Source organism: Berghia stephanieae, chromosome 1, assembly GCF_034508935.2.
Source record: "Berghia stephanieae isolate SIO BIC M18660-M18661 chromosome 1, UCSD_Bste_1.3, whole genome shotgun sequence".
Classification (NCBI taxonomy): Eukaryota; Metazoa; Mollusca; class Gastropoda; order Nudibranchia; family Aeolidiidae; genus Berghia; species Berghia stephanieae.
In genome coordinates, this window is record NC_088360.1 from 75,831,238 (window position 1) to 75,845,137 (window position 13,900).

At 34.3% G+C, this 13,900-nt stretch overlaps 1 protein-coding gene across 1 annotated transcript in view; it reads right to left on the reverse strand.

The window, feature by feature from the left end:
• The window catches only part of LOC144957269 (uncharacterized), a 59,650-nt gene extending 53,504 nt beyond the window's left edge, over positions 1 to 6,146 (reverse strand). The window contains exon 1 of the mRNA XM_078888365.1: positions 5,744 to 6,146. The gene's annotated coding sequence lies outside the window, so the exon portion shown is untranslated. The remainder of the gene's footprint in view (positions 1 to 5,743) is intronic.
• Positions 6,147 to 13,900: the final 7,754 nt, after the last annotated feature.

Here is a 13,900-nt window from a genome sequence, read left to right on the forward strand (position 1 = left end):
GGTTTTTGGGATTCGTCACACAATAACAATGTGCCTTATAATTTTGGCCAGAAATATTTATTTATGAAGTAAATGACCATCTATAAATGCTAGCATTCTCTAACCTCAACCACTTTGATATTTGTTTTAAAATCGTTTTAAAATGTTGAGGGCCATGTACAACATATTTTTCAGTTATCCCTTTTGTTCAAATTTGGGATAGAGCAATCTTTGTGTCAATGTGAAGAAGAAAGAAAATTACCTTGCAATTAAAACCCTCGAAATTCATTCCCAAAGGTTGGGCGCTTTACCACTCGACCATTGGCTTGCCCTTGACACGCCATCCGAATCTCAGTAAGTACAGACAGAGCAGCAACAATCGGCACTACCGGTTATTGCCAATGGATCAATCAAGAATCCTCTAGAGAGGAAAGGCGCCCTACACGAAAAGCAATTTGGCTAATCATTAAATTGTCTCCAGCGTGCAAAACTAAAATGAATAATATTTTAAAAAACAAACAAGAAAAAATCCCCCAACGAATATATATTTATTATCATATTTTTGTTATTCTCGACTTCTTATCTGTATGTAATGCTTGTGACGAAAGGCGATCTCTTTAAAAAAACTCTTATTATACACCCAGTAGATAGACACTCCTTCAAACGGTGGGAGCTCATCCGATAAAGAGGAATGAAATTAGAACCGATAGCCAACGCGTCTAAGAAAAAGGGGAAAATACAAGAAAGAACTATTATGGCACGATCGCATTTTTTTCTATAAACGCGGGCATTTTATCGCGCAAAATCCACTAAACAGCGCCTTACAAGGGCCCCAAGCAACAGCAATCCCCAACATGTAGGACGAGACATGTGCCTGTCAGGCAATATTACAATTTTTTTCGACAAGGCAACGCCGTTAACGGCCATTTATTCATTTTACACCTGAGTATAGTGAGAGACTGTGAGTTTAGAGTATTTTTCAAGAACTCAACTATGCGCCTCTCAGAGCCGGACTTCGAACCTTGAGCCTTCAAGACCGAAGACGAATGTATTATCACAAGACCACATGGCCGCACAATCTATAACAATTCCATTAACCAATCTTATTGAAAAAATAAACAGTAATCAAAACACCGATATCCCCAGGGATGTGACAGGTCTTGTCATTCCAATCATACAAATTGTGTCAGACATTGATATCTGATAGAAACCGCAGCAACTGTTTATCGTATATCGATTTTAGCATCCATATCCGACGGTTTGTTCGTTTACATTTAATAACTGGAATTAATGGGTTAATCCAAAGCCATTTTCTAATTGGGATAAAAAATAAATTATAACGGTATATGACAAAACAAATAAGAACCCTCCTAGTCCTCCTCCTCCTCCTCCTCCTCCTCCTCCACCTCCTCTCATCATCATCATCATCATCATCATCACATGATCATCATCATCGTTATTATTATTTATTATTATATTATTATTATTTTATTATTATTTATTATTATTATTATTATTATTATAATTATAAATTATAATATTATTATTATTATTATTATTATTATTATTATTATTATTATTATTATTATTATTATTATTATTATTATTATTATTATTAATATCATCATCATCAATGATCATTATTATCATTATTACGAGTATTATATTATTGTTGTTATTATTATTTATTATTATTATTATTATTATTTATTATTATTATTATTATTATTATTATCATATTTTATTATTATTTTTTATTATTATTTTATTATAAATTTTTATTATTATTATTATTATTATTATTATTATTATTTATTATTATTTTTAATAATCTCAAATTATTTTATTTTTTATATTATTATTATTTTATTATTATTATTATTATTATTATAATCATCATCATCATCATTCTTCTTCTTCTTCTTCTTCTTATCATCATCATTTTCATCTTTATTATTTATTATCATTATTATTATTATATTATTATTAATATTATTTTAATGTTTATAATAATAATAATAATAATAATAATAATAATAATAATAATAATAATAATAATAATAATAATAATAATAATAATAAATAATTATTATTATTATTATATTATTATAATATTATTATTATTATTATTTATTATACAAACAACAACAACAACAACAATTACTACTACTACTACTACTATACTACTACTACTACTACTCTACTACTACTACTACATTACTTACTACTACTACTACTACTATACTACTACTACTACTACTACTACATACCCATACAAATAATATTACTCCACTACTACTAATCCTACTACTATACTACTACTACTACTTTACTACATACTACTACTACTACTATACAACAACAACAACAACTACTACTACAACTTCTACTACTCACTACTACTACTACTACTACTACTACTACTACTACTACTACTACTCTACTGCGACTTCTACACCACTACTGCTACCACCACCACTACTACTACAACTACTACTACATACTACTACTACTACTATACTACTACTACTACCACTAGCACGACTACTACTACTACTATTTCTACTACTACTACTACTACTACTACTACTACTACTACTACTGCTACTACACTACTACTACTACTACTACTACTACTACTACTACTAGTACTACCACTAGCACTACACTACTACATACTACTACTACTAACTACTACTACTACTACTACTACTACTATACTAATACTACTACTAACTAACACTACTACTACCACTGGTAGCAATAACCAATAAAGCGCAAACGTATTGAGTGATGTATATATTGAATGAATGAAATTTACTCTTGACACTTATCTAGTGAAAGCTGCTGGGAGCATGGGCTACCATGTTGTTGAACCGATTTAATCACTGTATTACTTACTCAAATAAGTAATGACAATGGAGTCGGAGTTCATCACTGTCTCTCAAATATTTCAGTCGAAAGAGTACTTATTATCCTTTGGACAGGATGCTAGTCTACCGAAACGTCATTATTTTACAAACCCAGCGAGCTCATAAATCCTGATTGAACAATAAATGGATTGGGAAAAAAAAGATAAATGCCGACTTAACTTGGATTCGGAACCGCTTCATTTGTGAGACAAGTGATCTACAAATCAAACTATTAGAGCCCTCCATTTTCAAGAAGTGGTGATCATTAATTATGAATCACGGACAAATACTGGTTAACATTATAGCTTTCGGGGATATCGATCTCCAGCGGTCTTTTCACACTAATTGTAACACAAAGGAACGGCGAAATGGTACATGCTGGTTGTACTTTTTTTTCGGTGGCGGGGGGGGGGGGGGGGGGGGGGGGGGGGGGGGGGGGGGGGGGGGGGGGGGGGGGGGGGGGCTTTCGCCACCAGTGCTGACCGAATGTGATTATTGGAAAAGCGGGTAGCATTGTTGCTTAGCCCTGCCAATTAGCTAAAGTGTTATCGGAAAAGAATAATCATGTTACATCAAGTGTCATTTTCACTTCTGTGCAAAAGGTCATTTTGGCTTAGGTGACAGAGCACTTGATGCACGAGCAAACGGACTTGTTAAAATCAAAGAAACTCAAAAAACCCGATGTAGTCGAGTTTCTTTTTGCGACTCTTCTGTCCATCTAAAAAGTGAAAGAGCTCGGTGTATAATATGTTCTGCCGTACTCTGAGAAAATGAATACATTTTCTGAAATTTTGGCAAGATTCTTTCATAAAGTACAACTTTCCCCAATACTGCCGAACTATAAAAAAAACCCCACATGTTTAAAATTTGGGCCAGAAAATTCGTCCTTCAAATATCAATCGATTAAAATGACCCTCATCTTGTCAGAAACTCTCAAACCTAGGATTTCAAGAGTCTTTGATGGAAGTCCTAAGTTTGAGAGTTTTTGACAAGATGAGGCTTATTATAATCTATCGATATTTGAAGGACGAGTTTTCTAGCCAAAATTTTTAACATCTTTTTTTAAAAAAGAGTTCGGCAGTATTGGGGAACGTACTTTATAAAAGATTATACTTCTATCAGTTTCAGTGAATTGAGGGAAAACTTGATTCCGAAGGCCTTTTGCCTTAGTCACTGAGGGACTATTTGATCAAGAATAAACTACAAACTATCTATCCATCCCGTTTGTGATAGTCAATTCTGAGTTGGTATTTTTCAAAATACGTATCTAGTAAAAAATAGGAGGAATAACCTTCTGAAGTTTTGCATCATGAACAATGCAATGGGTCCTATGGGACGTGCACACATTTGCAGGTCTGATAACGAACATAATTATGGACTTGTAATGGACAATATTTTGCATTGGTTTGAGAGTATTTTCACTACAATAATGAGCCCAAACAATTTTCGGCTATCAGACCTGCAAACAAATACAAGTCGGTGATATGTAATAAAAATTGAAATAAATAATAAAAAAACACAAAGCATCTTACTAATATTATTCAATTTTTTTTTTGCTTTTTTTAGGGGGGGGGGGGGGTTTTCTTTTTGTATTTGCTTGTTTGTTTGTTTGTTTTTTTTTTGGTTATAAAATAGCCAGTTTAACGGTTTTTTCGATAAATGGTAGGATTAAAATAAACATTGCCATTCGGCTTAGTGCATCGTAACATTGAGCTTCATAGTGATTGATTTCACTTCCCGCAGGTTTTATGGCAGTAAATTTCAATATCACAAAGTACAAACCGGCTGTTGGACGCATGTTATGTGGAAGCACGTTTATAATACCCATTACTGCCAGCACTTAGGTACTAGTTTACACCTGAATAGAAAACTTGCTTGAAGTATCAAATTCAGGAAAAGGAACATCGGTGGTAAGAGTATTACCATCGTTGTCATTCCTTTGATCACTGATCACGTTTAACTTCTTTTGATCGCCTACTAGGCGTGATACATTGCGACTCGATTTGGCAATCTGCGTCAAAAACATGCTAAAGCAACAACACTGCCACAAAGAAAGCAACAATGAAAAAAACAACAACAAAGACGATGACAACACACTCAAACACTCACGTCGTGCACACACGCATACACACCCACCCACACACCGTTGCTTCTTTTTAAAAATATTTTACTTGAGCTTTTATATAGGGCAATATCCACTAAACGTGCTCAAAGTGCTTTACAAAAGGTCCCTGACTGACAGTAAGATGTAACATGTAGAATAAGACATGGCGCCTGTTAGGCGATATTACCATTTTTTTCCGACATTGACAACGCTGTTAACGGCCAGGTACTCAGTTTACACCTGAGTACGGTGACAGAATGTGAGTAAAGAGCCTTTTCCAAGGACTCAACTATGTGCCGTCGGAAGCTCGTACCCAGGACCTGACGGTCCAAAACCGAGTGTCATACCACAAGGCCACATAGCCTTCATAAACACAAAGACTCATCAAAAAAATTTCGTCAAAGACAAGTCAATGATCACAAAAGAAAACAAATCGTGAGTTGTATGTTTCCTTGAGCACTAATAACGACAACTCACTAAGCGTTGAACTAATCTATAAATGACATCAAACTTCGAACTCCTGGTCTCAGGCTATAAGTAAACGAAGATACGGATGCACACAACACTTTGACTTTTTACTTTAAAAAAAGTAGCACAAAATATATTTTAACAGCTATCTAGAAGTGAGCAAATCAAAGAAAGAATCAGTCAGTATTCTCTTCGCGCAATATCAATTCTAACGATTTGAGTAGCATAAGAGAGAATGATTAAAACAACAACAAAAAACTCTTTATCGATTCATACTCACCATGATTTGTCCTTGAACTATATCCAAAACATATCCATCACAGAACTATTAAAGTTTCTAATTATCTGTGAATAGTATTCCGTAACTACAACACTCTTGGGAGTAAACATGAAGAAACAACAACAAAAAAACAAAAACAAACAAAAACAAAAAAAACCCCAACGGATTCCGGTTGTCTTCAAAATGCAAGACACTTCTTTAAGTTCCTTTACTAATAACTCACAGTCATTATAATGCTAAGTTTTGGTTCTTCTAGCTAACCAATTATAACACTCAAAAAACAACAATCTAACCAGGTTTATATTATATTTTCCTTCTTGGAGTTTTGAGTATCTAGATGATAGCCCGCTCACTCTCGTCCTAAATAAACATACGCGTGTGCCAAGTGATGGAGAATTACAATGATGAGGTGATAGCCAGCGCGAACTGCCAATACTGTAGTCAAAACAAGTGAAAACGTTTCACCTCTCTTTCACCCTCTCAACTGGGGTTTGTTTATATTATTAGTATTATAGTATTAGTAACTTTGCATTAGGCAACTTGTATTTAATTGGTCTTATAACATAGGTTACGAACAACCTGGAAGTTATGTCAAATTTTAAATACGGTTTCCCCATCTCATCCATCTCCTCCTCTTCCTCCTCCTCCTCCTCCAACAACAACAACAACAACAACAACAACAACAACTACTACTACTACTACTACTACTACTACTACTACTACTACTACTACTACATACTACTAACTACTACTACTACTACTACTACTACTACTACTACTACTACCACTACTACTACTACTACTACTACTACTACTACTACTACTACTACTACTACTACTACTACTACTACTACTACTATTCATCCTCCTCCTACTACTACCACTTCTCTTCCTCGTCATCCTCTTCTTTTTCATTCTCTTCCTCCTCCTCCTCCTCATCTCCTCTTCTTCTTCCCCCCCCCTCCACCTCCTCCTCCTCCACCACCACCTACGTTTATCCGATGACATGATTTCAAATTCCCAAGATATCGGATTCACAAGGTAGAATGAATGGGAAACAGAGAACAAGAAAAAAAAAAACAATTTGCTTTTTAACTAGTTAAATACCTTACTCTGGAAAGACACGTATTCAAAACAAAAAAAACCAACAAAAAATGGCTATAAAACTCATCTTTCAAATATCGATCGATTTAGATGACCCTCATCGTGTCAAAAACTCAAACTTGGACCAACGGTGAGCTCCCTCTTTTGAGAATTTTTGACAAAATGAGGGTCAACTAAATCGATCGATATTTATTTGAAGGTTGAGTTTTCTGGCCAAAGTTTTAAATACGTGTTTTTCCAAAATACTGGTTTAATGTGACCCATCGCATCCATCTGATGTTATGTCAGAGTGATCTAGATTTGCCAAAAAAGTGACACTAATTTTAAAATGATACAGACGTGTCTAATGTGTGAAGTTTTTATTTTCTGCGCTTTAAAATAATACCTTTATAGGCTAGACGTCTACTCCTTAATTAATAAACATTTAAAATAAAATAAATAAATTTGATTTCCAGTATCTAAAGTTCCCGATATAAATGCCGTTTTGATGCGGTGAGTCACAAATAGAGACAAGAAAAATAAAAACAAAAATAACAAAACGAATAGAGAGAAAGCAAGACGAGAGAGACGAGACCAGACCAAGATTCAATCGAAGAGTTTGCAAAGGGAGATAGCGGGTAGCATTTTCTGTATTCAAACCAACAGGAATTATTATAGCAATTTCAGTTTGGAATTGTGCCATTTCCTCTGAGCGAAGAACTTGTTAAAAGAATAAAAGAGCCAAGTTATGTTTGAATAAAAAAACAGCAAACCGCCGTATATTAAACAAAAATAAAATGAATAAATAATATATATATATACATACATACATATATATATATATATATATATATATATATATATATATATATATATATATATATATATATATATGGCCGTTTGCTGTCTTATTATTCAAACATAATTTGGCTCTTTTATTCTCTCTCCTTATATATATATATATTCAAAAATTCGTTGAGAATGCGTTGGAATTTTGATGAAAGATGGAAATTCCACACCAGTATATTATTATTGGCCCATTAAATATTTTAGATTATTTGATTTAGCGACCCTTTTATCGAATATAGAACATGAAAAATATAATCTAATTTCATAATTCAATTTAGAAATGAGCAAAATTAAATTATTTGTTCACACGGGAGAGAACATATCTATTCGATTTAAAAACGAAGCGATTACAGGAATTACGGTTTGAAGAAATGCCAGGGTATACAATTGGAGTGAACACAATAATGTTTGTTTGATTTTAAGGGTTTTACGGGGCTTGCAATAAATTAAGGTCATTTCAGCACCAGTAAAAAGGAAGAAAATGAGATAGTCAAAAGTTCTAGAATTACATTTAAAGTACCAAAGAAAAAGTAAGACAAAGGGGAATTGGTTCAAATAGGGAACAGATGTAGATTCCAAGAGCACACTATCGGTGTACCTAGTTTGAGATCACCTGAATGCCTCATCCCTACAAAGAGAAATAAACTCAAATGTTTACAAATCATATATAATATATGTAAAAACATATAATACAATGCATAACTGAGAGATGTTTTACAAGGGAAAAAATATCCTCTCCCAAAACTCTATACATTTGACTGTTTCCCTCCCAGCCAGGCTATCCGGCCAGAGTCAGGACAAAACCAAGTAATCTCATTCCAAAACAAAGACAGAAAGCAAGTTGGAAAAAAGATATAGGGGGATAGAAGACACAATAAGTACCTCCATGACCACTTTGGGGGTTCGGGAACCCCACCCAGGAACACAATAAACATTCAAAACCAAGACATAAATCACAATAAACAGATGTAAACAAATCATATAAGCCCAATGATGTGATAAGGAGTAAGCAGAATAAACAGCTTTATGGAATAATTTTGACATGGAATTTAGTTAGGCAGAGAAGTGCCAGAAGACGATAGATTTTTCAAAGGTTTATTTTTAGGAAATAACTCATACAAGAATATAATATTTGCAATCAACGAATCATGCAATTAAGTAAAATCAATATAAAAAACAAAGCAAACAATAATAATAATAATAATAATAATAATAATAATAATAATAATAATAATAATAATAATAATAATAATAATAATAATAATAACAATAATAATTATTATTATCTAAAGATTTAATTAATAGATTAGTTGTTTAATAGGTTGAATTATATTTCCAACCATCTGCTAGTCTTTGGACGCCCTACGTACTCCCTCTCTCGTCTCTTTATATGTCCGAACCATTTCAATCTATCTTCTCTCATCTTTGTTGATACATTCTTCACTTCAACCAACCTTCGAATTCGTTCATTTCTCACTTTGTGTTTTCTTGTCCAGCCAAGTGACCATCTAAAAATCCTCATTTCTCAACTTATTTAATTTGTTTCTTCGTTATAGCTGCTGTCTCTAGCCCATATAATATTTCTGGTCTTACAACAGATGTATATTTTCCCCCTTCAGCTTTGCGGAAATTAGTTTGTCACACATAACTCCAGTTACCGTCATCCAATTATTCCAGCCTGCCTGTACCCTTTTCCCCCCATCTCATTGCGCTCATCTCCTTGTACAGTTGTTCCTAATTATTTGAATTGCTTTGTCTCATGTACATCCTCTTCTCATATCTTTATTGCTGATCCTGCTCTCTGTTGTCCGATGCACAAATACTCATATCTTCGATCTGCTTACCCTTAATCCCCTCTTTTCCAACACCCGTCTCCAACTCTCCAGTTTCTTTTCCGCCTCAGCTTTTGTATCATTCTAAAGTACACTATGACTATGTCATCTGCATACATCATGTTCCATGGTGCCTCACATAAAAGATGATATAAATAAACATACATTTTTTTCCTTTCAGTCGGTCTTGGCATGGTCTTTCTCGTTTACGTTGTTATTCCTTACCGATTCTTTTTGTATCAGGGTGTTGATTAAGATAGAAGAAGAGGTGGGGGACTGTCTGTATTATTTATCTATATGTGGGGTTGGATTGGATGTACTGTATGGTGGGCGTTGAAGAAAGGAATTAAAAGTATTAGTTTTATATAGAAATGTTCTGACTACATTATTCCGGGGGCCGAAGAGTTTAGGGTAGGATGATCGATCCTTTGAAGATGTGTCGATCGAAAAGGTGAGAAGGGTGGGGGGGGGGGGGGGGGGGGGAGGAGGAGAAGCGGACGACCGTATGTTAATTGTTGTATCCAGGTGATTTGGCATTTATTATGATTGAGTAGGTGAAGATGTTACGAGTATTTAAGTAGGGCAGAGAGGGGTGAAAGTAAAATAAATAAATAAAATAAATTAAATAAACAAATTTTTAAAAAGGAAGGAAGGATACATCCTTTCTTTAAAAAATATAGCATTGTGGAGAACATTGTGTTTATTTGAGTCAATAAAAAAAATTGATACGGCGCACAACTCTACTGAAAGATTTGAAAATTAGAAATGTATTTTTCACAGATAGATAAACAGATAACTTGATTTCCTTTTATAATTTAAAGTCAGTTTGAAAGTTCGTTGAGTCAAACAGATAATATCATAAAATATGTACCGACGACACTTGGCTCTCAAAATCAACTAATTTTGACACTGTAAAAAGTTGTCAATTTGCGTCATCTATTTATGACATCAAGTATTATTATTACTTCCGTTGTGTTGTTGATTTAGCGGTGATCAGTTTTGTTATGTAGTAGTATGTTCTAATCGCGTGTATGTTTGTGTGTGTGTATGTTTGTGTGTGTGTTGTGTGTGGTGTATACATGTGTGTGTGTGTTGGCATTTTTCAGCAAATCGTGGCATTCATAGTGATATTATTCACTTGATCACATGAAGGTATTTCAGTCGCCATTTTGATTCTTTTTTTTTTTTACTATTAGGGTTAGCTCGAGAGGTTAGTCATAAGTGTAATTAAAGGTGCTAGGGTGTTTGTTTTTCCATAAGTTAAGTAAAGGGGAGACATTCCGAAAGCTCCTACATCCCCAGTATTCTTTAAATTTGTACTTTCACCGTTGATATTTTGTCAGGCATTTATTTATTCAGTTTGTCATTATATAGAAGTATTTTTAAAACTCTAGAACAAACCTTGATAGATTTGTGAAAGTTTAAAATTTCCTAATTTGACCATTGTTTTGATTTTCGGCCGCCATTGTGATTTGTTAAGTATTGAAAGGTAGTGCAAAGCAGTCCGAGAGTTGTTTTTTTCTATTAGGGTTAGCTCGAGAGGTTAGTCATAAGTGTTATTAAAGGTGCTAGGGTGTTTGTTTTTCTGCCCTCATTAAATGATGGTGAGTTCAGTATCGAATGAAAACAGTTCTTTCCCCGCGAAATTGCGGGCTTTTTACTAGTAATGGAAATAAATGGATATGATAGTAAGTGATCAATAAGGTAAGTGATAGTAGAGGTAAATAACAATTATTAATAATAATAGTTAAACCGGAAAGGGGAGGGGGAGGGTAAGAATATGAGGGCGGAGAAAGAAATTATAAAGTTATGGTCGAAGGCCATCTATATGAATTTTGTTATTAGGTCAGTATATTTGTTCCATGATAATTCTCTTCCTTTGTCTAAATCGTTTTTGAATTTCTTTTGTATTATAAATATAATGGACCTGTCAGCGTCAGTGGTGTTTTGTCCGTGTACTTGACCTGTCCATGCTGTCCATATCGCTTGTCTTGCTGGTGCTAGAATGTGTATGGTTATTTCGTGTGCTGCTTGTCAGTTTTAGGGACAATATTGTGTTTTAATAAAGCTATTTCTGCATGTATGGGTAGTCGTATTGGTTTGTGCATTGTGTCGATTGTAGCTCGAATCGGTGTTTTTTTGTTTTATGTGTGTGAAAATGTATTGGAGAAGGCGCGCGACATAAGACACACCTGGGTGTGTTGTCTGTTGGTAGACATTGAACATTAGTCTGTACGTTATATGTTTACTGTATTTGGAGGTGTCGTGGTTGTGTATGTTTTCTGAGGCTACTCTCATGTTGTCTAATGTTAGACCTGATGTGTGCATTTCATTAAGTCTTGTTCTCTGCGTTTGTTTGGTGTGTTAATAGTTCTATATATCTGCTTACTGTTTAACTGTTTATCTATTATTTATTGTGTCTGGGTGTTTGCTGACAAGTCCTGCACACGATTTGTAAAAAAAAACCAAAAAAAAAAAAAAAAAAAAAAAAAAAACCTATTGTATTGGTTCTTTAGCAGTACATTTCTCCGAGGATTTTGATTTGGTTAACCGATTGAATGTCTTTTAGTTTCCAAGGGTTCAGGTCCGAGATTCATGATGTTGGTCTTTTTAATATTTACCTTGGCACCACTTGCGAGGCCAAATTATTGAAAGTGTTTAAGATTTTATGTAAGCTGGGCATATCTCTCAGAAACAGGGTTGAGTTTTTATTGGCTTTTCCGGGGATGCTGGTGCCCTTAATTTTCGGGCTTATCCTATTTTTTTCTAAAACAGTTTCTAGACATAAAATGTATAGTTGGGCCGAGAGAGGGCAACCCTGTCTTACTGACCGACCGATTTGGAAGGAGTCAAATCTTAGCCATCGTTAACTTATAGCCTGACACTAGAACTAGGACCCACTTAGACTGATAGGTTGACATTTTCTAGGTTTTTGCACCGCCTAGTATTTAGTTGTGCTCAAGGAGACAAGTTATTCTATTGGTTCACTTGTTGAATACAATTCACGCTTGTTTCTTTTGTGGCCAAAGACTTGCCTTTTGGTCAGTGTCAGGCTATAAGTTAACGATGGATAAGGTCAGATATTGCTTGGTTTACGATCACACAACTGGAGGGATTATTGTAGAGTATTTTTATCCATCTTCTGAAATAAGGACCTATGACTATGTTGTTGTTTTCTAGTGTTTTGTGTAAGAAGCTATGCTCTAACCCAATCTCTAAATATTTTTTTAGATCGATGGATAAAATGTATGCGCACGTGTATGTTTTAAGCATTCTATACGGTATCTGATGAAATGTGTTGCTCTATTGTTCTGTTTTTAATTTCGATGCTACATGTTTGTTCTTGGTCTTTCTATTGCTTTGGTGATTTGTGTTTGTGTTTTGTTGTTGTTGCACGCCCTGTCAATGTTGATGATTGTTTTATACTTTGTTTCCTTCCTGTTGGTTTTGTCTTGAGTTCTTTTTCCTAATACTAATACGTGTGTTTGTATGGTTTGTTTGATGGTGTCCCAGTCCCACCATTCCCGAATGTTGACGTTCGGTATATTGTCAGTATAGTCCAGCATGATGTTGGTCATGAATTGTATGTAATGCTGAACTTGCAGGAGGCTGTTGTTGAATTTCCAGTAAGCACTTTTTTGTTTTGGTTTACATTAAAGTATTTCTGCTTTAACGGGGATTAATACTTATCTTCTGAACCTGATCTATCCCTTTATATATCGTGCCACAATCTATCAACACTTCTACTACTTAGTTCTTTAAACCAACATTTTATTATGTATTATCTGTTGAGTTGTCAAGAACTTTAACTTTAACCCAACTATAACAGACGACTTCTGTCTTTGGGGAAAACTTCTATTTATCTCTACCTACTTGCCACTTATCCTACATAGACGTGACAATATTGAGATCGGGTGAAGTCGATAATTTTTTTGCTTCCCTCCCCTCGCTTCTCTGTTCAACCAGCAGTGATTGGGCAGCTTGGTCTGTTAGAAAGTACTTTGCGATAGACTAGCGTCCTATCAAAAGGGTAGCCAGCAATTGCTATTGTCTGTTTCACGCTATAGAAACCAGTATTAACTCCGGCTCCATGGATCTAATAGCTCTGAAGGACTGTATTAAAAATTTTACCAGAAAACCCGTCCTTCAAAAATCGATCAATTAAAATGACTCTCTCATATTATTATTTTTTTGTTTGTTTTAAAGACCAAAAAAAACAAAAAAAAAACACACAACAAAAAAAAACAACAAAAAAAAACAACAAACAAACAAAAAAACCCCAACAAAACAATACAACAGAATCTGAAACCAGGGATTTATCCAATGGATAAAACAATTTTATCTTATTAAAGCATTGCGCTTTGGTTTATAATGGGTAGAAAACTTCTTTAAA